A 26,424-nucleotide genomic window follows, 5' to 3' on the forward strand; every position below is an offset into this window, starting at 1 on the left:
GGACCCAGCTGGGTCGAAGGAAGAATAGGCACACACACGACAGTTCACTTCAGTACCTTTACTGGTGGTGTTTCAGGCACGATCCAGACACTGTAGGGTGAAGGGTGCATTTCAGGACTCTCCCCAGTGAGCGGGTGTGGGGCCTCCTGCTTCTTGCCTTGTCCTGATAAGTTTATGACCTGCCGGGAGCTAGGCCTAACTTGGTCTCTGTCTTGCACCGGCTGACCTGGTGGTAGGGCCTTCTGTTGGAGATCACACTCCCTGGTCTCTTGGGCCTCAGTGACACCAGACCCTGGTATAACGGTTGGCTTTTGGTGTTCCTGGGACATGTAGTTCACCAGGTGTTCTGGTTGTTTCTGCTGGTCCTAGAGATCCTTGCAGACACGGACCTGGTGTCCGGTAAATGCTTATGGGGTGAGCTGGTTAAGCTCCTCTGCCCCCTATGTAGCTCGCTTACTCCACTTGCCTTCGGCCGCGCTTGGGGCCCTCACTAGGCTTCACACTGGCAGTAGGCCTTGCTACTCTTCACCGCTCTTATGGCGTCAGCACGCCTTAGGATGAGCTTTATGAGTCTGAACTCTCTCTAGAGGGACTGGAACTACCTCTGCCCCCTGAGGAAACTGTTCTCTAGGCTGAGCTCTACTGCAGGCTGACCTCTCTCAGGCTCATGTTCTGCAGGAACTGACTGCCTAGCTCCACCTTCCCTTTTTATATCCCTACCCGGGCTCCCTCTGGTGGTCTGAGGTGGAAGATGGAGGTGTGTGTATGCTGTGAGGGCCTCTTGTGGAGGAATCCGTCCATGTACCCCTCTAGGATCTGTGGCACCAATGCGCAGCAGGGCGCCACATTCCCCCCTAGCAAAGCTCAGTACTCCTGGACTGAAGTACTTTTTATAACAACAATAACTCTTCCCTTTATGGGAGGCACTTGCTTGAACGTTACATAATAAAACATTATAAATAGCAAATCTCTTCTGGTGAGGTTCCCCGACAGGATGTCCATCTCACAGGGCAGAGTCCTTGGTAGCTTGAGGGACCTGTCCAAAACCCTCAACGTAGGCCCTGGGGTGGCTGCAGGGCATGGAGATCCTGAGTTGGACCTCCGTTAGTACCACACCAGGCAGGTTTTTCTTCTGAGGTCACCTAAAGGGGGCACTCCAGGGAGTGCAATTATTTACAAGAAGCAGTTTTTGGGCTGCACATAGTCCTCAGCCACAGAGTTCTTTATGTACCCTGACGGGTAGTTAGAGGCAAAAAAGAAAAGTGTCCATTTCACTTAAATTGTCCATTATAAGGCAAAACACAAGTTAATAAATACATATACATGAACATACACAATATAATACCCCAGGGGCAACTATTTACACTGTCAGAGTTTCCTTCTTTACTCTCTGTATCTGACAGGGGTCTGACCTCGTGTGCTACGTGTTGACCTTCGTGGTACTGGGATGCGTGAGGCACTAGTATTTGCACTACCTCCCATTCTGTCAGTTCTAAGTGTTTGGGAACTGCAGGGTTGCCTTAACCTCTCTACAGGACTGGCAAGTATACCATTGGCTGGGCCTTCTTGCTCTGCTCCAACCGGGGATCCTTCTTCCTGGGATTCTTCTTGTGCAGGCTCTTCTGAAGCACTTACAGGCTCTACTTGCTGTGGAGGGTCTTCTGGCTGTTGAAAGAAGTGGATCACAGGTATTATTACTGCTCCTCCTAGTTGAGGCCAATCTGCGGGGAAATCTCCTAAGTCAGTATGGAGTACTGCTTCTTTAGGCTCCTCCGGTATGGTGAGAGGCACTTCTTCTTGGGGCTTTAGCAGGTGTGGACACAACTTCAGATGGTCGCTAGATACCGTTGTAGTCGTTCTTCCCCCGTCTCTACTAATTAGGCAGGTCTTCCTATTATCGAATCTTGAATTTAACACAGTGTAGGGTTCTCTCTCCCACTGGTCATCAAGTTTGTGGTTTCTCCTTTTCCTCTTTAACACCACTTCTCCTGGTGTGAAGGGTTCTGCGGGCGCACTTTTATTGTAGTGGGATTCCTGCTTATCCCTTACCCGAGTGAGACTGTCTTCGACACAGGCCTGTACTCTTCTGTACTGCTCCTGTCTGGTCGTGTCCCAGTCCTCAGTGGATATATCTGCTTCTGGTTCTACTACACCAAGCTCCAGGTCCATGGGCAACTTCCCGGGTCTGGCTCGCATGAGATATGCTGGAGTACAATTGGTGGAACTCACAGGTATGTGGTTGTATAGATCTACCAGGTCAGGTAGTAGGTCTGGCCACTGATTTCTCTCCTCTAGTGGTAAGGTCTTCAGCAGGTCGATGACGATGTTATTCATCTTTTCACAGAGACCGTTGGTTTGGGGGTGGTACGGTGTAGTCCGGATCTTTTTACACCCGTACAGATGGCAGAACTCCTTGAGCAATTCGGCCTCGAAGGCTGGGCCTTGATCCGTCAGTACCTGCTCCGGGTATCCATGGGGCCTGCAGAAGTACGCCTGAAACGTCTTCGCCGCAGTTTCTGCCGTCAGATCCTTGACGGGGGCAACCACCAGGAACTGGGAGTAGTGATCCACCATGGTCAGGGCATAAGAATATCCTGACCTGCTGGGTGACAGCTTGACATGATCCAGGGCCACGATCTCCAAAGGTCGAGTTGTCTTGATGGGTTGCAGATGTGCCTTCTGGGTGCTGTAGTCTTTTCTTCTGAGGCTACAGGGTCCACAACTCCGGCACCACCTCTCAATGGAACTGCGCATTCCTACCCAGTAAAACCAACACTTCAGCAGGGTTTCTAGCTTCTTCCAGCCAAAGTGCCCCGCCTGATCGTGGTAGGCTTCCAACACCATCTGGATGTCCGTCTTGGGCACCACTATCTGCCATACCATCTCATGGGTTTTGAGGTTGACGTACCTCCGGCACAGCTTCTCTCTATAGATGAACAGCCGGCTCTTCTCATTCCACAGCTGCTTGGCTTGTAGAGATGCTTCCTTCTCCAGGGAGGAAACTTCCTGGGTTATCAGCTCTTTGATGCGGCTGACAACCGGGTCGCTGTCCTGGGTCTCCTTCCAACTGTGGTGAGGCAGGGGGTTTAACGTGTTACCGCGAGGCCTCCTGCAGGCTCGTTGCTCGTGGGCCATTTCATTCCGATGAAAGGCAGGTAGTTCAATCTCCTCCAAGTCATCCACTTCTTCTTCACTGTCCGACTGGTGAGGCATCCTGGACAGGGCATCGGCGCTGGCATTCTTGCGGCCTGCCCGGTACTTAATAGTGAATTGGTAGTTTGACAGCCTAGCCATCCATCGTTGTTCCATGGCTCCTAGCTTAGCTGTCTCCAGATGAGTCAAGGGGTTGTTATCAGTGAAGGCAGTGAATTTACTGGAGGCTAGGTAGTGCTTGAACCGCTTGGTGATGGCCCAGACCAGGGCCAGGAACTCTAACTTGAAGCTGCTATAGTTCTCTGGGTTCCTCTCGGTCGGGCGGAGCTTTCTGCTTGCATAGGCGATCACCTTTTCTTTGCCATTCAGCTTCTGCCTCAGTACAGCTCCTAATCCTTCATTGCTGGCATCAGTGTACAGCAGGAACGGTTGGCTGTAGTCAGGGTAGGCTAGGATCTCTTCGCCGGTCAGGATCTCCTTCATCTCCTTAAAGGATTCGGCTTGCTCCTTACCCCACTGGAACGGGGGATTTCTGCCTCTGGGGGACTGTCCTACCAGGAGGTCTTGCAGAGGCGCTGCTTTCTTGGTATAGTCCTTCACAAACCTCCGGTAATACCCGACTAGTCCCAGGAACTGACGCACCTCCTTGAGGCTCTTCGGCTCCGGCCATTTCTGGATGGCAGTGACCTTCTCCGGGTCCTGTGCTACCCCTTCTGGACTGACGATGTGCCCCAGGTACTGTACCTTTCTCTTGAGCAGGTGGCACTTTGAGGGCTTTAGCTTCATCCCATACCGGGACAGCGACTCAAATACCTCTGCCAGGTGCTTCAAGTGGTCCTCATACATTTTGGAGTACACTATCACGTCGTCCAGGTATAGTAGTACAGTCTCGAAGTTGCGGTGTCCCAGGCAGCACTCCATCAATCTCTGGAAAGTTCCGGGGGCGTTGCAGAGTCCAAATGGCATACTATTGAACTCGCAGAGTCCCATCGGGGTGGTGAAGGCCGTCTTCTCCCGATCCTCCTCAGCAACAGCTACTTGCCAGCGCCCACTAGTGAGGTCAAGGGTGGAGAAGTAATTTGCAGACTTTAAGGCAGCCAGGTATTCCTCTATACGTGGTAAAAGGTATGCATCTTTATGTGTAATGCGATTTACTTGTCTGTAATCTACACACATTCTCATGCTTCCGTCCTTTTTCCTGACTAGAACTAGGGGAGCTGCCCAGGGACTACAACTATCCCTTACTACCCCTGCCTTCTTCATGTCGTGCAACATCTCCTTCGCCTTCTGGTAGTGTGCTGGTGGTATAGGCCTGTAACGTTCTTTGATGGGTGGATGGTCACCTGTAGGGATATGGTGTTGAACCTCCTTAATGCTCCCAAAGTCAAGTGGGTGCTTACTGAATACTTGCTCGTATTCCTGAACCACCCGGTGTACACCTTGCTTCTGATGGGCAGGAGTGGAGTCTGTCCCAACATGGAGCTGTTGACACCAATCCTCCACCTGGGTTGCCGGGTCATTATCCTCCACTTCATCTCGTGAGGTTAAGGACTCCGTCGTGTGTATGGAGTTATTTACTGTGTACAGTTTGGCAACAGTGGCGTAGCGTGGTAATCTAACCTCGTCCTCCCCATAGTTTAGGAGGCATACGGGCACCTTCCCTTTGCGTATATCCACTACCCCTCTGGCAGTCAAGAGTGTAGGTCTATGCTCCGAGCTAAGGGGCTCTACTACCGCCTGGTAGTTCTGTCCCTTGAGACTTATTGCTGCTCTACACCAAATCAGCATTTCACTCATCGGGGGAATCACAATGGGTACCGGGTCGGTTACCCGTACATTACCAATTTCACCGCCTGTTAGCTTTACCTGTTGCTGGTACATAAGGGCTCGGATTTCTTTCAAAAGCACCCTTCTCTGCCCTGGTCTGGCAGTGTCAGCTATCTGTTGGCGCTAGAACACCACTTCTCCCAAACAGTTACTAACAATATTAGTGCCAAGTACCATATACAAGTTTGTATCATCAGGATTAGTCTCTACTACAATTAGTCCCTGGTCCTTCAGTTCCACTCTTCCCACCTTTACTGCCACATCCTTAACCCCGACTAGGTTAAGGGGGAGGCCGTTTGAGGCATAAACGGAAAGGTTTGGAGCTGGTGGGCTTAGGTCATCCATGGACCAGAACCTTTTGTAGAGGACGTCAGGCATGATGGTTACCTGAGATCCTGTGTCCAGCAGAGCGGGTGTCGCGATTCCGTCCAGCACAACGGACAGGAAAGGTCTTCCTCCCACGAACCTGCTGTACCAGTCTGTTGGGCCTGGCGGGGTCTACTCCTGGGTGTCAGCCCTTGGACCCAGGGTTTTCTCGTTTAAAGGACAGCTCTGGATGGTGTGACCTGACTTGTGGCAGCGGTGGCAGACAGGGTCCCTCGGTGGACGGCGTTGGTCGCTGATCCTCCCAAGGGGTGGCGTTGTCCTCTTCCTCCTTCTCATCCAGGGGACATCCTCAGGGCTGTCGGCTAGCAGGATCCTTCCTTCCTCCTCGGGCTCCGTCCACAGCTGCAGGGCACTCAGTACAGTGGTCAGGGTTTTGCTCAACTGTCACACTTCAGAGCGCAGGCTGTCCAGCTCACTAGGGGACGTTGCTGGAACCTTGGCTTCAGCAGCCACTGGGGAAAAGGTGGATGCTGCAGGCACTGGGGTAGCCCCACCCTGGTAGCATTGGGTAGCAGTTGTTTCCAGGGGCTGCAGTCCTTTTATAGCCATGTCCTTAAGGGTGTCAAAGGTGGCATCTGGATGATCCAGGGACCACCAACGCACAGTCTTGCTCTCCTCTTGGGACCTCAGTCTCCGGATAAACTGTTCTTTCAGCATTTTATTTTCATTATCGATGCTGGTTGGACTAACCTGTTTCAGAGCCCGCAGGGCCCCTTGTAAACGCCAGGCATAGTCCCGAACACTGTCCTCCGGTTGCTGAGAGCAGTTGTAGAACCTCATCCGGAGGTCTATCTCAGTACGATTTTCAAAGACAGTCTGCAACTTTTTAAAGATTGCGGACACTGACTCCTGGTCTGCGGCCGACCAGGTTTCTACTTCTCGCTCCGTAGCACCAGTCAATTGTCCCAATACAACAGCGGCTCTTTGCTTGCCTGTCATAGAGTACATGTCCAGTATACCGCATATTTTCCTTTTGAATCCAGAGAGGGTATCTGGTTTGTAGCTGTACTGGGGGGCCACTTCGCTCCAGGGATGTACAGTAGGGCCATGGATATGACAGGGGTTACAAGCCCTGCTGGTGGAGCGGCTGCTTCGGCCTGCTCGGCGCCGAGCTCGGGTTGAACATCAGGGCGGTTAACCGGTACTCCGGCATTGTGCTGTTCTTCAGACATTCCAGCGCCCCCCTAGCGAACCGTGGCCTACCTTCTTTTCTTTTCTTCCGGTAGGCCGCAGCTCCGCAGGTGACGGTCTTATTCAGGACCTTGCGTTGCTTGCGTCCTACGTCAGAGCGTTTAATGGTGCTCCTTCTAGGACCTGGCGCTTCCTGGTTTGACGTTGAGGCGTGGGGCGTGTCCAGGGCTTCGCACGCTTCAGCAGGTACGCCTCTCAGTTTCCCGTGGTTACGCCCCTCTCCCCGTTCGGCGGCACAACAATGGCGGCAATCTTCGCCACAGTTAAATACATAGTTTTTGATTAAAGGCGCACAGTACCAGGTGGCAACGGGCACAACACCCCGTCGTTGCAGCGGGCACGGGATCCTGTTCGTGACGCCAGGAAGAGATGACGCGCCCAAGTGATGGGGACTCGGCGCCCGGGCTTTGTTGTTGGTTTCGGGGGATGCCGCTGTGGCCGGCTCCTGAGGCCGTACCCTGGGGTCACTCTTAAAAAGGGAAGAAATGGGGGGAAAGGTGTATGGGATAGGGAAAGTTCGTGACGCCTCCTGTGGTATCTGGTGAGACTCACCAGCGCTACTACAGTCCTCTGAGGTCGGTGATCAGGCAGCTTGGATGGTGCAGCTCCCCACAGGAAGGAAAGATAGGCACACACACGACAATTCACTTCAGTACCTTTACTGGTGGTGTTTCAGGCACGACCCAGGCACTGTAGGGTGAAGGGTGCATTTCAGGACTCTCCCCAGTGAGCGGGTGTGGGGCCTCCTGCTTCTTGCCTCGTCCTGATAAGTTTATGACCTGCCTGGAGCTAGGCCTAACTTGGTCTCTGTCTTGCAACGGCTGACCTGGTGGTAAGGCCTTCTGTTGGAGATCACACTCCCTGGTCTCTTGGGCCTCAGTGACTCCTGACCCTGGTATAACGTTCGGCTTTTGGTGTTCCTGGGACATGTAGTTCGCCAGGGGTTCCGGTAGTTTCTGCTGGTCCTAGAGAACCTTGCAGACACGGACCCGGTGTCCGGTAAATGCTTATGGGGTGAGCTGGTTAAGCTCCTCTGCCCCCTATGTAGCGCGCTTACTCCACTTGTCTTCGGCTGCGCTCGGGGCCCTCACTAGTCTTCACACTGGCAGTAGGCCTCGCTACTCTTCACCGCTCTTATGGCGTCGGCACGCCTTAGGCTCACTAACTTGAGCTTTATGAGTCTGAACTCTCTCTAGAGGGACTGGAACTACCTCTGTCCCCTGAGGAAACTGTTCTCTAGACTGAGCTCCACTGCAGGCTGACCTCTCTCAGGCTCATCTTCTGCAGGAACTGACTGCCTAGCTCCACCTTCCCTTTTTATATCCCTATCCGGGCTCCCTCTGGTGGTCTGAGGTGGAAGGTGGAGGTGTGTGTATGCTGTGAGGGCCTCTTGTGCAGGATCCATCCATGCACCCTTCTAGGATCTGTGGCACCAATGTGCAGCAGGGCGCCACATGCGCATGCACTGACGCTGGCACCATTTCATTGAAATATTGTGCTACAAAATTAAAGGGATCCTTTCATCAGAAATAAAGCTATTCACCTGCATATATAACAGTTAATCGGCAGGTTAACAACGTTATTATGCTGCCCAGCAGCTGAATGCAGCGGGGAGAAAATGAACTTTATTCTCCTCGCCAGCATTCTGTTTCAGTCATGGGGGAGGGACGGTGCCGGTTCGGTCACCACTGAGTATACAGAGCGTCCCCTATAACCGCGCCCCCAGCACTGACTGACACTGGCTCTACATTGAGGCCGGCTGTCAGTCAGGGCCGGGGTTACATCAGCTGCTCTGTATTCTCAAAACAATGACTGAACCGGCGCCGGACCAGATCCCATGACTGAAACCGAATGCTCCCCCATCCCAATGTATGCTCCCCCATCCTGGTATATGCTCCGCCATCCAGGTCTCCCATCCTGGTTAATGCTCCCCCCATCCTGGTACATGGTCCCTTTATCCAGGTCCCCCATCCTGGTACATGCTCCCCACCATCCTGGTATATGGTCCCCTTATCCGGGTCCCCTATCCTGGTCCATGCTCCCACATCCAGGTCCCCCATCCTGGTATATGCTCCCCCATCCTGGTATATGGTCCCTTTATCCCGGTCCCCCATCCTGGTACATGCTACCCCCCATCCAGGTATATGGTCCCCTTATCCAGGTCCCCCATCCTGGTCCATGCTCCCACATCCAGGTCTCCCATCCTGGCACATGCTCCTCCATCCTGGTATATGCTCCCCCATCCAGGTCTCCCATCCTGGTATATGCTCCCCCATCCTGCCTGTTCTGCTGTTCTTCCATCCATACAAAAAACAAAAAAACACGCCGACTCACCTTTTCCCCTCCCCCTTGCAGCGCGTCCTCGATCTCCGGCGAGGCTGGAGGAGTGTGGCGCCAGAGTTCATGCCTGGACATATTGCGATTAGTTATTTGCGTGACAGCGTGGAAAATCAGGGATCTTTATGGGCGGAGACGATTTTTTGGTGCGAACAAGCCGCAACCCCGAATATGAACCCGAATTTGAAATGCCGAACAAATTCGCTCAACGCTAATTGCGATCTCCGGTGCCATTTTGTTGAAGACAAATTTGCACACAGTGTCTTCAACAAAATGGAGATCGAGGTATGTGTCCTAATGGCACCGGAGATAGCAGTATGCAGTCAGCTCTTACGCATACCGTGATCCCTGGCATCACAATCCTTTATCCTCGTCCTCCTGCCTCTCACCTGTAATGTCTGATGTGTTCTTCTGTCTCTGGCCAGACTGCGCAGGCACATTGCGTGCATAGTCTATAAAGGCTTCAGACAGATGGACACATCCCTGATTATATTATAGATAGCAGTCATGTATTCTCATATAGACTGTACAGGGCCGTACCTAGGGGAAGAGGAGGGGCATGTGACCTGGGTACAGCCATCAGGGGGTGGCTTCGGTCCACCTCATGTAGTGGTCAGAGGTGTCTTCCAGGCAGCTGCATTTTGCCGCCCCCAGAGTGGGATTCGATCATTCTCTGAGCTGGCTGTGGAACCGACAGTCGATCAGAGAAGGGAGCTGTACAGGCTCATATTGTATATAAGGAGCTATGTGAGACGATGATACTGTATTAAGGAGGCTATGTGGGGCTCATACTGTATATAGGGAGGCTATGTGGGGCTCATACTGTATATAGGGAGGCTATGTTGGGGATCATATTGTATATAAGGAGCTATGTGAGGGGCTCATACTGTATATAGGAGGCTATGTGGGGGAATGATACTGTATATAGGAGGCTATGTGGGGCTCATACTGTATATAGGGAGGCTATGTGGGGTTCATACTGTATATAGGGAGCTATGTGGGGGCCATACTGTATACAAAGAGCTATGCAGGGGCTCATACTGTATATAGGAAGGCTATGTGGGGCTCATACTGTATATAAAGAGCTATGTGAGGGGCTCATAATGTATATAGAGAGGCTATGGGAGCTCATACTGTATATTGGGAGCTATGCGCGGTCTCATACTGTATATAAGGAGCTATGCGAGGGCTCATTCTGTTTATAGGAGGCTATTTGGGGGCTCATACTGTATATAGGTGGCTATTAGGGGGCTCATACTGTATATAGGGAGCTATATGGGGCTCATACTGTATATAGGGAGCTATGTGGGGCTCATACTGTATATAGAAGGCTATTTGGGGGCTCAAACTGTATATAGGGAGCTAAGTGAGGCTCATACTGTATATAAGGATCTATGTGGGGCTTATACTGTGCATAGGGAGTTATGTTGGGACTCATACTGTATCTAGGGGCTTTGTGGGGACTCATACTGTATATCGGGTGATTGTCAGCATACTTAATTCTGCTCAATATTAAGTCATACAATTAATATAATTTTATTATTTTGTTAATATTAATATTGAGCAGAATTAATTTCAGCCTATTGGTTCAGCCTCCACAACAGTCACGATCTCTCACGTGGCCCCTTGGGAATATTAATCTCCCACCCCTGCTCTGCTACATATACTGCTATGTTATGTATAGGGTTGTACATAATGGAAAAAAAATTCCGCCATTTTCCGTCTAAAGATGTGATCAGAACTTCTGTGTGTTACTCACATGACCTATCACATGATCTATCAACTGAAGATCATGTGACATGTCACGTGATACATGTGGTGCCTGGGGGTGGGGCACGCCTTCTAAACTCCCCTGGCTACTCTTAATCCACCCCTGTGTACATACCTGCACGCAGCCTCCGATCCTCACAAGATCTCCTGCTCTACTCCCCCCTTTTCTCCTCTTCCCACAATCGCATACAAGATTTCTCCCGTGCATCCCCCCTACTCTGGAACTCTCTACCCCAACACATCAGACTCTCGTCTACCGATCAGACTCTCGTCTACCGATCAGACTCTCGTCTACCGTGGAAACCTTCAAAAGGAACCTGAAGACCCACCTCTTCCGACAAGCCTACAACCTGCAATAACCATCGCTCCACCATACTGCTACCCGACCAGCTCTACCCTCACCTGCTGTATCCTCACCCATCCCTTGTAGACTGTGAGCCCTCGCGGGCAGGGTCCTCGCTCCTCCTGTACCAGTCATCACGTTTTGTTGAAGATCTTTGTAATAGTTCAGGTATGTACACCCCTTTTTCACATGTAAAGAGCCATGGAATAAATGGCGCTATAATAATGAATAATAATAATAATATTTTAGACTGTTGTGAGCTTTTTTGGGGGGTTTTAGTTGCACGTCATTTCACCATATGCCAGGTGGGGTCAGTAAAGCTCCAGTTATGTTTGTACTTCAAAAACTGATCCTAGAGAGCTGCAGATTATTATTATTATTATTATTATTTATTATTATAGCGCCATTTATTCCATGGCGCTTTACATGTGAAAAAGGGGTATAATACAAGAAAAATTACAATAATCTTGAACACAATGTGACAGCGAGTGGTACAGGAGGAGCGAGGACCCTGCCCGCGAGGGGTCACAATCTACGAATTGTAGATATTTCCCATTTGCATAACCCGACATTGGATATAAAGTCACTTAAAGTTTCTCGAGTACAAGGGGAGACCACTGTTTCTGCACGCTTTACAGCTATCCTGTTTGACTTTTGGGACCACCTGTCAATCGGAACAATTAAGCTGAATGGGATGAGTTGTAGCAAAGTTACTCATACGGACGCGCCTGCAAAGGGACCCTTCATAGGTCACATAACCACTGTCCTAAGGATGGGCCACAAATGTTATAGTCCCAGAAAACCCTGTTAAATATTGTACAGGGCAAGTCGCCTGAATAAGTACAGTATATGAAGCAACTGCATAAAACTAGATGACCACTAGAGGTCCCTGTAATCCTCTATGTAGAGCAGGGGACTCACTGATTTCAGGGCAATCTGGGAATTTGCTTCTTAATAAACTGTGGACATTACACTGGCGCCCCCAAGTGGTTCTACTTATTATGACGTAGCTTAAAATAACTACTAGGAAAACGTAGAGACTGTGCGCAAGTCCCGAGCCAGGAAAAGGCACAAGTGTAATCTACTGAAATATTGCTGCTTATAGGGAGAAATAAAGTCCGGTCTTTGGTAGATAGATAGATAGATAGATAGATAGATAGATAGATAATAGATGGATAATAGATAGATATATGGATAAATGATTGATTGATAGATAGCTATAATAGATAGATGATAAATAATAGATAGATGATAGATAATAGATAATAGATAGATAATAGATAGATAGATGATAGATAATAGATAATAGATAGATGATAGATAATAGATGATACAGTGGTGGCCAAAAGTATTGGCACCCCTGCAATTCTGTCAGATAATACTCAGTTTCTTCCTGAAAATGATTGCAATCACAAATTCTTTGGTCTTATTATCTTCATTTAATTTGTCTTCAATGAAAAAACACAAAAAGAATTGTCCTAAAGCCAAATTGGATATAATTCCACATCAAACCTAAAAAAGGGGGTGGACAAAAGTATTGGCACCCTTTGAAAAATCATGTGACGCTTCTCTAATTCGTGTAATTAACAGCACCTGTAACTTACCTGTGGCACCTAACAGGTGTTGGCAATAACTAAATCACACTTGCAGCCAGTTAACATGGATTAAAGTTGACTCAACCTCTGTCCTGTGTCCTTGTGTGTACCACATTGAGCATGGAGAAAAGAAAGAAGACCAAAGAACTGTCTGAGGACTTGAGAAACCAAATTGTGAGGAAGCATGAGCAATCTCAAGGCTTCAAGTCCATCTCCAAAGACCTGAATGTTCCTGTGTCTTCCGTGCGCAGTGTCATCAAGAAGTTTAAAGCCCATGGCACTGTGGCTAACCTCCCTAGATGTGGACGGAAAAGAAAAATTGACGAGAGATTTCAACGCAAGATTGTGCGGATGGTGGATAAAGAACCTCGACTAACATCCAAACAAGTTCAAGCTTCCCTGCAGTCCAAGGGTACAACAGTGTCAACCCGTACTATCCGTCGGCGTCTGAATGAAAAGGGACTGTATGGTAGGATACCCAGAAAGACCTCACTTCTTACCCAGAGACATAAAAAAGCCAGGCTGGAGTTTGCCAAAACTTACCTGAGAAAGCCGAAAACGTTTTGGAAGAATGTTCTCTGGTCAGATGAGACAAAAGTAGAGCTTTTTGGGAAAAAGCATCAACATAGAGTGTACAGTAAAAAAAAAAGAGGCATTCAAAGAAAAGAACACGGTCCCTACAGTCAAACATGGCGGAGGTTCCCTGATGTTTTGGGGTTGCTTTGCTGCCTCTGGCACTGGACTGCTTGACCGTGTGCATGGCATTATGAAGTCTGAAGACAACCAACAAATTTTGCAGCATAATGTAGGGCCCAGTGTGAGAAAGCTGGGTCTCCCTCAGAGGTCATGGGTCTTCCAGCAGGACAATGACCCAAAACACACTTCCAAAAGCACTATAAAATGGTTTGAGAGAAAGCACTGGAGACTTCTAAGGTGGCCAGCAATGAGTCCAGACCTGAATCCCATAGAACACCTGTGGAGAGATCTCAAAATGGCAGTTTGGAGAAGGCACCCTTCAAATATCAGGGACCTGGAGCAGTTTGCCAAAGAAGAATGGTCTACAATTCCAGCAGAGCATTGTAAGAAACTCATTGATGGTTACCGGAAGCGGTTGTTCGCAGTTATTTTGGCTAAAGGTTGTGCAACCAAGTATTAGGCTGAGGGTGCCAATACTTTTGTCCGGCCCTTTTTTGGAGTTTTGTGTGAAATGATCAATGATTTTATTTTTGCTTCATTCTCTTTTGTGTTTTTTCCTTGCAAGCAAATTAAATGAAGATAATAATACCAAAGAATTTGTGATTGCAATCATTTTCAGGAAGAAACTGACTATTATCAGACAGAATTGCAGGGGTGCCAATACTTTTGGCCACCACTGTAGATAATAGATAGATAATAGATAGTGATGAGCAAGCATACTCGCAAGTACTCGGTACTCGCCCGAGCATCTCAGTACTCGAGATGCTTGGAGCTTGCCGAGTACTTGCAAGATGCTTGGGCGGATGCTCAGGTCCTCTCCCTCCATGTTTGGTGCTCTTTACAGAGCCAATAAACAGGCAGGGATTGCCTGCCACTCACTGTAATGCCGCAGCCATGTTGGTTGTGGCATTACAGTGATTGGCTAGCCGCACAGCGTCATCAGGTCTATATCAGACCTGGCGCCGCCATGCTCGTCACAGTCACTCCGGATCAGACAGTGTAGGGAGAGCTGCTGCTGCGTCATGTAGAGATTTGATCGTGTATTAGGTAGTGTAGGGAGAAAACAAGTACATTACACATATCCATCTGAACTAACAGTCCTTCTGAGGACTAATCCATCTGCAGAGATATCAGGCAGGCAGTGCATATAGGCAGGCAGGCAGTGTATATAGGCAGGCAGGCAGTGTATATAGGCAGGCAGTGTATATAGCAGACTGCAGTGCATATAGCACAAGAGGCTCCATTCCAGTTCTGCCTTCTGCTGCTGTTAGATATTTCTATACAAAGGCCCAGGTCTCAGGGGCCGGGAATACTTTTCTTTGGATCTTAATCCTCATTATTTGCTTAAAAAGCAATCCAGAGAACACCGTTTTTCTGCGCCATTTGCTTGTTGGCTCTGCAGAATACAGCCAGGTCCTTTCCATATTACAACGCTAGAAATCCAGCTATTTAAAACGGTGTTTTCTCTGTCACACGGATCACATATACGTTGTCAGAAAATGCTACAATTTCTGGCCTCCATTAAAAATTTCCTTTAGTGTGTCATTGAAGCAATTCACCGCAGTTTCCTGTTCAAACTACTTACCTACAGGCCAAGTATTTAAAACTGTGTTTTCTCTATCACACGGATCACATATAAGTTCGCTCCAAACTCAGTCATTTGTAGTGAGCGTGGAATATACTGTCCTCCATTTAAAATGGGCAAGGTGCGTGGGACGGGGAACTGGACGTGCTGGTAATGGTGCATGCAGAGGCCGAGGACAAGGCCGTGGGCAAGCCGAAATTGTGCCACAACAAACACCCACATCTTCTCGCCTGACTTTCCTGTCCCAATTTCTAGGGGACCGCAGCACACCACTATTGAACCCAGAGCAGTGTCAAAAGGTTGTTGGTTGGATAGCGGATAATGCTTCCAGTCACTTTGCCACCACCACCACCCTGTCTTCCACACGGACAAGTCTCAGTAGCCGTGAGTCTGGACCGCATATTCCTCACCCTGATCCTCCTTCCTCCCACCATGCCAAGTACCCAGAGACAACTGATCCCACACTTGGACACTCTGAAGAGCTGTTCACTTTTCCATTTATAGATTCGGGCCTCTCGCCCAGTCCACTTGAAGCGGGGCAAGAGCAGCCACGGTCACAAGAAGGCGACGGTGGGAAAGTGTCACAAGAGGTGAACGATGATGAGACACAATTACCACAAAGTCAGGAGGAGGACGAGGGTGCGGAAGTGGAAGACGAGGTGGAGGATGATATAGTAACTGACCCAACCTGGCAGGAGGACATGCAGAGCGAGGACAGCAGCACACAGGGGGAGGGAGGCAGAGCACCCCAACAGGCAGGAAGAAGCAGTGTGGTGACCGCAGACAGAAGACAGGAAACCCTTCCCCCTAACACCAACACGAAGGAAGTTGCCAGTACAACTGTTAGGTCTTCCTGTGTCTGGTTGTTTTTTAAAGACTCTGCCGATAACCCCAAAAAGGCCATTTGCACCACCTGCCCAGCCAGCATCAGCAGGGGTGGAAAAACGACCAGCCTGACCACCACCAGCATGATCAGGCACATGGCAGCAAAGCACCCGACTTTGTGGGCCGAACCCCAGGGTCCAGGAACAGTGTCTGCGGGTGACACCATTGCTTCTTCCGCTGTTGTGCATGCAAGCCAATCCCCTGTCCATGGTGCATGCGAAGACGCCTCCTGCCCTGCACCTGTCTTTGCACACTCTCAAGTAGAAGCATCAGGAAGCACGTCCATGTCCTTGTCCCAGCTCAGCGTTCAGTTGTCCATACCCTAGTCCTTGGAACGCAAGCGCAAATATGCAGCCAACGCCCCACAGGCCACACCACTAAATTCTCACATTTCACAACTGCTTGCGCTCGAAATGTTGCCTTTTAGGCTCGTGGATATGGAAGCATTCCGCAACCTGATTGCGGTGGCCGTCCCTCGGTACTCGGTCCCCAGCCGCCACTATTTCTCCCGGTGTGCATTACACAAGCACGTGTCCTAAAACATTAGCCGTGCTCTCAACAACGCAGTTACCGGTAAAGTCCACCTAACCACGGACACGTGGACAAGTGGTTGTGGGCAGGGATGGTACATCTCGCTGACGGCACACTGGGTTAACATAGTGGAAGCCGGGACCCAGTCAGACCTTGGGACGGAACACGTCCTCCCGACGCCAAGGATTGCGGGCCCTAGGTCAATCATGGTTGCCCCCACGGTCTACTGCTCCTGCACCTCATCCTCCTCAGCCTCCACCTCCTCTTCAGCCTCCATCTCCGAAATGACCACATCATTCACAAGCTGGAAGCACTGCAGCACTGCCTCGGCCAAGTGGCAACAGGCTGTGCTGAAGCTAATATGCTTAGGTGACAAACCACACAATGCTAAAGAGTTGTGGACAGCTCTGAAAGAGCAGGCAGATCTGTGGCTCAGATCGCTGAACCTGCAGCCAGGCATGGTCGTGTGTGGCAATGGCCGGAACCTGGCTCTGAGGCGAGCTCACACACGTACCATACCTGGCCCATGTGCTTAACCTCGTTGTTCAGCGGTTTCTCAAATCCTAACCGGAGCTGCCCAATCTGCTTGTTAAAGTACGCCGCCTGTGTGCCCATTTTAGAAAGTCAGCTACAGCTTCCGCCACCCTTTCAGTGTTTCAGCAGCGTTTGCAGCTTCCGGCTCACAGACTGGTGTGTGATGTCCCCACGCATTGGAACTCTACACTGCAGATATTGGGAAGGATTTGTGAGCAGAAGAGGGCAGTTGTTGAGTACCAGCATCAACAAGGCCATCGGTATTCAGTTCAGACTCCACACATAAGACCTCAGGAGTGGACATGGATGTCAGACATATGTACCATACTCCAAAACTTTGAGACTCCACCAAGATGGTGAGCAGCGATGATGCCATAATTAGCGTCACCATCCCGCTTCTCTGTCTTCTGAAACACTCTCTGCTCACAATCAAAGAGGATGCATTGCAGGCGGAGCACGATGAGATGGAGCAAGGAACCATACAGGGTGATTACACACAGCCCAGCCTCATCTCATCCCAACGTGGATTGGGTGACAATGAGGAAGAGGAGGAGGAGGAAGGACAGGAGCTAGTTTCATGCACTATAGACGGTACTACCTGCACAGCTGTCATACCGTCTGTTCAGCGTGGATGGCCAGAGGACAGAGAGGAGGAGGAGGAGGAGAGCATGGTCAGTCATCCTCTTGGTGAGGACACGGAAGTCTTGCCTGTTAGTAGTCTGGCACGCATGGCTGAGTTTATGTTACGCTGCCTTTCCCATGACCCTAGCTCTCAAAATTTTGGGTGACTGTCATTACTGGTTGGTGACACTTCTAGACCTACGCTACAAGGAGAACTTTGTATTTATTATTCCTGAGGTGGACAGGTCTACAAAAATGAGGCTGTACCAGAAGGACCTTGTTGCCGAACTATTTAAAAAATTCCCATCTGAAAACGCTGGCGGCAGAGGTAACACTTTGTTGGACAACCAAGGAGTACAGGCGAGAGAGAGACAACTTCAATCCAGCAGAGGCAGGGGAACACTGTCAAAGTTCTATGAGAATTTTCTTAGGCCCTCCCAGCGCACAAGCCCTGAGGCGCGGGGTACTCTCACAAGGAGTGCAAAGTTTGGGAAGATGCTGAGGGAGTACCTTGCCGACCGTACCAACGTCCTCTTTGATTCCTCTGTGCTTTATAACTATTGGGTATCCAAGCTGGATACGTGGAATGAACTGTCTCTCTATACCTTGGAGGTCCTGGCCTGCCCTGCCGCCAGCGTTTTATCAGAGCGGGTTTTTAGTGCCACTGGTGGAATTATACACTTAGTGCATGGACATTACAAGTATAGGAGGCCCACTCCTTTCTAATGGGAACATTTTTTTATGAGGCCCTCCTCCACTTCCCTTCCAAGGGGCATTGGAGTGCCTCCCAATTTTTGGCAGCCCTTGCATTCACTGCATAGGCAAACACAATGGGAGAACTACTTCCTAATAATGGGAACATTGTTTTCAGGAGGCCATCTGACCTCCACGTCTCTTCCAAGGGGCATTGGAGTGTCTCCAAATTTTTGCCAACCCTTGCATTCACTGCATAGGCAAACACAATGGGAGACCCACTTCCTAATAATGGGAACATTGTTTTCAGGAGGCCCTCTGACCTCCATGTCTCTTCCAAGGGGCATTGGAGTGCCTCCAAATTTTTGGCAACCCTTGCATTCTCTGCATAGGCAAACACAATGGGAGACCTACTTCCTAATAATGGGAACATTGTTTTCAGGAGGCCCTCCTCTAAGTCTCTTCAAAGGGGTATTGGGGTGCATCCAAACTTTCAAAGTGATATTGGGGTGTGTCCAAATTTTGGGCAGCCCTGGCACTCACTGCATACGCAATCAGTATAGGAGACCCACTCATTAGTAATGGGAACAATAAAACAAAGCCGGCTGATGGCTCTCTAAGAATAGTGAGGACCGACTGCTGGTCCTTTAAGAATAGGAAAGACCGTCTGATTTCCCTATAAAAATAGGCTTTGTGACTTTCAGAGTCCCTCCTTCATAAATGAAACACGATGTGTCTGATGATATCTCACACGCCACATGGCCAGAAAAGGGTGTAAAATGTTAGGCTGCGTTCACACATTGCGTATTTTCCTGCGTTTTTTTACGCTGCGTATTTTCCTGCTTTTTTTAACCTGCGTTTTTTTACGCAGGTAAAAAAAGCACCTCCATTCACACACTGCGTAAAAAAGCGCAGCAAAAAACGCAGTGTGAAAAATGAAGGGTGACATGTGTAATGTCACATTTCATTTCAGTGTGACATGTGTACTGTCTGTGTCTGTGTGTCCTGTCTGTGTCTATGTGTCCTGTGTGTCTATGTGTCGTGTGTGTGTGTGTGGATACTCACCTACCCGATGGATGAGAGACGCGTCTGCTCCATCCCGCGCTTGCAACATCTGCCGTGAAGCCATCAGCTGACTCTCACGTGACCGGCTTGTAATCAGCTGACCGGAAGCCGACCGGAAACAGCTGATCGGCTCACCGCCACATGCTGGAAGCGCCGGATTGGAGCGAACCGGACCGGACGCCTCTCCCCTGACATCGGGTAGGTGAGTATCCATCCTGTGCCTCCGTTAAAATCGATGGAATTACGCAGTGTGTGAACACCGCTGCGTAATTCCATCGCTTATAATGGGCACAATAGAGAGAAAGCGCGGGACGCAGTTGCGTAAAGAATTGACATGCCAATTCTTTACGCAGCTGCGCTTTCCCACTGCGTAAAATTACACTGTGTCTGAACGGCAAAGTGAATTTCCCATTCACTTTGCTGGCAGACACAAAGGACATTGCGTATTTTCAAAAAGCGCGCGCAAAAAAGCGCGCGAAAATACGCAATGTGTGAACGCAGCCTTGAAATGACATTTCCTGGTGAATGCATTTGTCACGGTTGAAAGCAATGCAAAAGTGAAAAGACGCATCAAAAACGCTTCGTCTGAACATAGCCCAAGGTGTGGAGGAGCATTTTTGTTTATTTATTTTGCCTTATATACAAGTCATTACCCTGGAAAGGATGTTTCTTAACATATTTCCCAGGAAAATCCAATTGGTTTTGTTTTTGTATGTTTTACTATGAGTCCATAAAAGTGGCGTAATACTCTGACAACGTTGTTGACAGAAGTGACCTGGGAGTCAGAAATGCTTCCAGGGGTCTTCCCCATGCTGTCCCCATGTCATTTGAACACTGTTCCCATCGATTTTGGCAATTTTTAGGCCCTCTGCAGACAGCCGGGGGGAGCCGCCTGAAAAATGCTCGCGTTTCCCATAGACTTACATTGGGCTCGTTGCTCGGGTCGAGCATCCGAGTATTCCAATGTGCTTAGCCCGAGCATTGAGCACCCGAGCATTTTAGTGTTCGCTCATCACTATAGATAGATAATAGATAGATATTAGATAGCTAAATAATAAATAATAGATAGATGATAGATAAATAATAAATAGACCGTGAGGGTGATCAATGAGTGGAACAGGCTGCCACGAGAGGTGGTCAGATCTCCTCCAATGGAAGTGTTCAAACAGAGGCTGGACAGACATCTGTCTGAGATGGTTTTAGTGAATCCTGCATTGAGCAGGGGGTTGGACACGATGACCCTGGAGCAGGGTTGGACATACCGGCGATGCAGCTGCACTGGGGCCCAAAGGTGGAGGGGGGACCTTGCAGGGCGGCTAATACTGAAACCAATCTGGCCTGTTTCCTGGAGCCCGAGGCTCTGCAGGGCCCATGGCCAGATTTTTCTCATCATACGCGGCGGGCAGGGAGCAAGCCCTCCAGCTCCGCTGCTGATAGGAGAAAAATGGCAGCGGTGCTGAGGGATCCGTCCTCTGCTTCCTACCTGGTGCTTTCTCCCTGACACAGGCTCCTGCGGCTTGATGACGTCAGCATGCAGCGCGGGCCTGTGTCAGGGAGAAAGTTGCCAGCAACAACGATGCTGCGGGTGAACGGACAGAGAGGTGAATGTTATTTTTTTTTTGCTTGTTTTTTTACTACTACACTGGGAAGACGTCCAGGATAATGAGGGGTGGTGGGGGAAACAATGATGTAGGTGGGGCAGACAATGATGGGGATGGAGGAGATGACAATGATGGGGATGAGGGAGAACAATGATGATGAAGGTGGGGGAGACAATGATGGAGGTGAGGGAGATGACAGTGATGGGGATGGGGAAAGCAATGATGGAGGTGGGGGAGATGACAATAATGGCAGTGGGGGAGATGACAATGATGGAGATGGGGGAGATGACAAAGATGGAGGTGGGGGAGATGACAATGATGGAGATGGGGAGAGCAATGATGGAGGTGAGGGAGATGACAATGATGGAGGTGGGGGAGAGCAATGATGGAGGTGGGGGAGATGACAATGATGGAGGTGGGGGGAGATGACAATGATGGAGATGGGGAGAGCAATGATGGAGGTGAGGGATATGACAATGATGGAGGTGGGGGAGCGCAATGATGGAGGTGGGGGAGATGACAATGATGGAGGTGGGGGAGAGCAATGATGGAGGTGAAGGAGATGACAATGATGGAGGTGGGGGAGAGCAATGATGGAGGTGAGGGAGATGACAATGATGGAGGTGGGGAGAGCAATGATAAAGGTGGGGGAGATGACAATGATGGAGGTGGGTGAGCAATGATAGAGGAGGGGAGATTACAGTGATGGTGATGGGGAGAGCAATGATGGAGGTGGGGGAGATGACAAGGATGGAAGTGGGGGAGAACAAAGATTGAGGTGGGGAGATGACAATGATGGAGGTCGGGGAGATGACAATTAAGGATGTGGGATAAAGGACAATGATGGAGGTGGGGAGATGACAATGATGAAGGTGGGGGAGATGACAATGATGGGGAAGGGGGAGATGACAATGATGGAGGTGGGGGAGAGCAATGATGGAGGTGGGGGAGATGACAATGATGGAGGTGGGGGAGATGACAATGATGGAAGTGGGGGAGAACAATGATGGGGATGGGGAGATGACAATGATGGAAGTGGGGGAGAGCAATGATGGAGGTGGGGGAGATGACAATGATGGAGGTGGGGGAGAGCAATGATGGGGGTGGGGGAGATGACAATGATGGAGGTGGGGGAGATGGCAATGATGGATGTGGGAGAAAGAACAATGATGGAGGTGAGGGAGATGACAATGATAGAGGTGGGGGGGAGCAATGATGGAGGTGGGAGAGATGACATTGATGGAGGTGGGGGAGAGGACAATGATGGAGGTGGGGGAGAGGACAATGATGGAGGTGGGGGAAAGGACAATGATGGAAGTGGGGGAAAGAACAATGATGGATATATTTTGATTGGTGTATGGCTAATAGTATATTAATGGTGGGGTACATATCTGTAATCAGGGGCTCAGTGCAGGGGAAACACATGAATGTACGCAATATACAGTACAGACCAAAAGTTTGGACACACCTTCTCATTTAAAGATTTTTCTGTATTTTCATGACTTTGAAAATTGTACATTCACACTGAAGGCATCAAAACTATGAATTAACACATGTGGAATTATAAACTTTACAAAAAAAGTGTGAAACAACTGAAAATATGTCTTATATTCTAGGTTCTTCAAAGTAGCCACCTTTTGCTTTTTGTTTACTGCTTTGCATACTCTTGGCATTCTCTTGATGAGCTTCAAGAGGTAGTCACCGGAAATGGTTTTCACTTCACAGGTGTGCCCTGTCAGGTTTAATAAGTGGGATTTCTTGCCTTATAAATGGGGTTGGGACCATCAGTTGTGTTGTGCAGAAGTCTGGTGGAGACACAGCTGATAGTCCTACTGAATAGACTGTTAGAATTTGTATTTTGGCAAGAAAAAAGCAGCTAAGTAAAGAAAAACGAGTGGCCATCATTACTTTAAGAAATGAAGGTCAGTCAGTCTGAAAAATTGGGCAAACTTTGAAAGTGTCCCCAAGTGCAGTTGCAAAAACCATCAAGCGCTACAAAGAAACTGGCTCACATGAGGACCGCCCCAGGAAAGGAAGACCAAGAGTCACCTCTGCTTCTGAGGATAAGTTTATCTGAGTTACCAGCCTCAGAAATCGCATGTTAACAGCCGCTCAGATTAGAGACCAGGTCAATGCCACACAGAGTTCTAGCAGCAGACACATCTCTTCAATAACTGTTAAGAGGAGACTTTGTGCAGCAGGCCTTCATGGTAAAATAGCTGCTAGGAAACCACTGCTAAGGACAGACAACAAGCAGAAGAGACTTGTTTGCGCTAAAGAACACAAGGAATGGACATTAGACCAGTGGAAATCTGTGCTTTGGTCTTCTGAGTCCAAATTTGAGATCTTTGGTTCCAACCACCGTGTCTTTGTGCGACACAGAAAAGGTGAACGGATGGACTCTACATGCCTGGTTCCCTCCATGAAGCATGGAGGAGGAGGTGTGATGGTGTGGGGGTGCTTTGCTGGTGACACTGTTGGGGATTTATTCAAAATTGAAGGCATACAGAACCAGCATGGCTACCACAGCATCCTGCAGTGGCATGCTAGTCCATCCGGTTTGCGTTTAGTTGGAGCATCACTTATTTTTCAACAGGACAATGACCCCAAACACACCTCCAGGCTGTGTAAGGGCTATTTGACCAAGAGGAGAGTGATGGGGCGCTACGCCAAATGACCTGGCCTCCACAGTCACCAGACTTTAACCCAATCGAGAAGGTTTGGGGTGAGCTGGACCGCAGAGTAAAGGCAAAAGGGCCAACAAGTGCTAAGTATCTCTGGGAACTCCTTCAAGATTGTTGGAAGACCATTTCTGGTGACTACCTCTTGAAGCTCATCAAGAGAATGCCAAGAGTGTGCAAAGCACTCATCAAAGCAAAAGGTGGCTACTTTGCAGAACCTAGAATATAAGACATATTTTCAGTTGTTTCACACTTTTTTGTTAAGTATATAATTCCACATGTGGTAATTCATAGTTTTGATGCCTTCAGTGTGAATGTACAATTTTCATAGTAATGAAAATACAGAAAAATCTTTAAATGAGAAGGTGTGTCCAAACTTTTGGTCTGTACTGTATGTGAACTTGTTATTTTTAGGGCTGCGGTGATCATCGTGACAAGGCGAGTCGTAGCTGGGAGATGTCGACGTGAAGGTCTGACCAGATGGAGAAGAAGCAGCAGAAACCAACTCTAATCAGATGTGACTTCAGCAGTAAGTGCTTTGATATAAATATTATTCTGTATCTGCACTGTGTGACTTGAAGTGATAAATAATGTTATCTGTAAAATCCCTTAGCCTGCATTCTTACATTTGTGTCATATGTCCATGTGCTGCCAGATTTTTTTATCGGACAGCACACAGACTCGTAGAGTTTTCTAGGTCCATTCACACATCCGTGAAAATCACGGATCTGAGAATGAGATCCGTGAGGTTCAGAGAATGTCCTGTTCTGATCCGATTTTGAGGATCAGAATAGGACATGCTCAATGCGTCTGTGAAAGCGGGCAGCACACCGACACTGCACACGGATAAAGGAATGTAGCTTTATTATGTATAGCACAGTTCCTTACTATATAGTGTACTCATTTATTATGTATAGCGCCATCTTTAGTTACATAGTTTCCTCTTTTATTATGTATAACACCGTCCCTTATTACGTACCATCCTCTCTAGTTATATATGGTGTCGTCTCTTATTATATAGCTTCCTCTGCTGTTATGTACAGTCCTGTCCCTTACATAGCGTATTCTTGTTATTTTTGTCAGTCACAGCGCCCTCTTTTATTATATAGTCTTCTCTTGTTAGATATAAAATGACGGCTGATGGAGGAGCCGGTGACTAGAAGACCAGTCCATCAGTCTCCTTCATCAGAAAAGAAGCTTTCCCATGCTCCATCAGCCATCATTGCATTATATATCTAACAAGAGAGGACGCTATGTAAAAAAGAACAGGACTCTATATTATCCAATATGTAAAGGACGGTGCTGTACATAACAAGAGAGGGCACTGTGTAATAAAGGACAGTAATATACATAATAAAGGAGACTATGTAAGATATAAATATATATATATATATATGTTGCTTTGTCACCATAAAAGGAGAGGGGGCCCAGACACATTTATTGCACAGGGGCCCCAAGCTGTCAGTGTCCGCCCCTGCCTTGAGGTCCCCTCCAACTCTAACATTCTGTGAGGTGTTGTTCCCATGCTGACCACAGTAATAGAAGATTTTGACTCGGCTGATTTTTTGGGCTGCATGTCGCCTCTGTAGCTTTCTGGCAAAGCCAAAACTCTTCTCCACTGTTGACATCATCTTCTCGGAACCCTGATCTGACTTCCATGTCTTCCGACATAAATTGACTGGAAAAATTTTATGTTGTGAAATATCTTAGACAGAGTGTTGACAGAAATGAAAGCCCTCAATGTAAAAGATTAGCTGTTATGGTGGCAGAGAAGGTGGACTATGCAGAACACAGACTCAAACTGCCAGTGTCACTGTCAGAGGTAACATCATCCTGCGTGACTGAGATGAGTGATGTGTCATATGTTAGATTCCGCTTCCTCTCCACTAATACGCTTGGCAAAGGAGGCTAATTATGACTTGCTCAAAAGGTCAGCAGACTCTCACTGCCACAAGTATATATCACTGGAGTATGCATTGCTGGTTAGAACAAATGTTAATCCTCAACTGTACAGCAATACAATCGTCAAAAATTATGAGTATAGAAGGAAAATAAGTGGCACTCACCACTGGCGCATTATATTGTGCTATACTATTCCAAGGTCATCTGAGAATACAAAGTGAAGACAAACACACACTGGGCTACAGCTGTTTCGCATCTAATAACACTTCATCCAGCCCTCAAGGATAACATCAGCCAAAGGATTGTTCTGCCAACAGCCATCTAATGTGTATGGGGACCTTAGTCTTCGTGTGTCCATTAATCCACCAATCTATGTACCGTTACCAGACGGGGAAAAGTTGGGAGGCCACCATACAGATTAAATTGTCAGCTAATCCTGATCAATATGTGGGTTCTGTTGTCTTTAGTCTAGGTGCATCCACCAAACTGCCAATCTATGTATAATCTCTGTATAATCTAAAGCCCCCATAATCTTTAGAAAGCTGTCCGCTGCATGGTGTTTAGGCCAATCATTTGGCTGTTAATTATCTTTCCCAAGTCCCACATACACAGGAGCATTCACTGTGCCAAAGATCTTTATTGGTGGATTATCAGTCCAAACTCAGACATGCACCATTCTTCTCTCCTCTGACGTCATCTGTTGGGAGAAAGTCAAGAGGGCCCCATACACATTAGACTGTCGGCTGAATCCATTGATGTTTGGCTGAGCACTCATGTGTCCTTTATGAGAAATCCTGACATATAGGCCAGTGGCTTATCTCTGGGAGAACAATATGATCGGCAGGCTAGAGTCATACATGTGAGATCGACATCTCTCCTGACCACCAGTCGACCAGGGCCCCATACACAATAGAGTGTTGACTGAACTTTTTTTTTGGCGGGTTCAGATGACGTTTCACTAATGTGTATGGGGACCTTAAGTCTAGGTGTATCCACCAATCTACCAATGTCTGTACATGTACATGCT

The sequence above is a fragment of the Phyllobates terribilis genome, unplaced genomic scaffold, assembly GCF_046119375.1.
Source record: "Phyllobates terribilis strain yellow unplaced genomic scaffold, ASM4611937v1 Scaffold_3__8_contigs__length_932513732, whole genome shotgun sequence".
NCBI classification, from domain to species: domain Eukaryota; kingdom Metazoa; phylum Chordata; class Amphibia; order Anura; family Dendrobatidae; genus Phyllobates; species Phyllobates terribilis.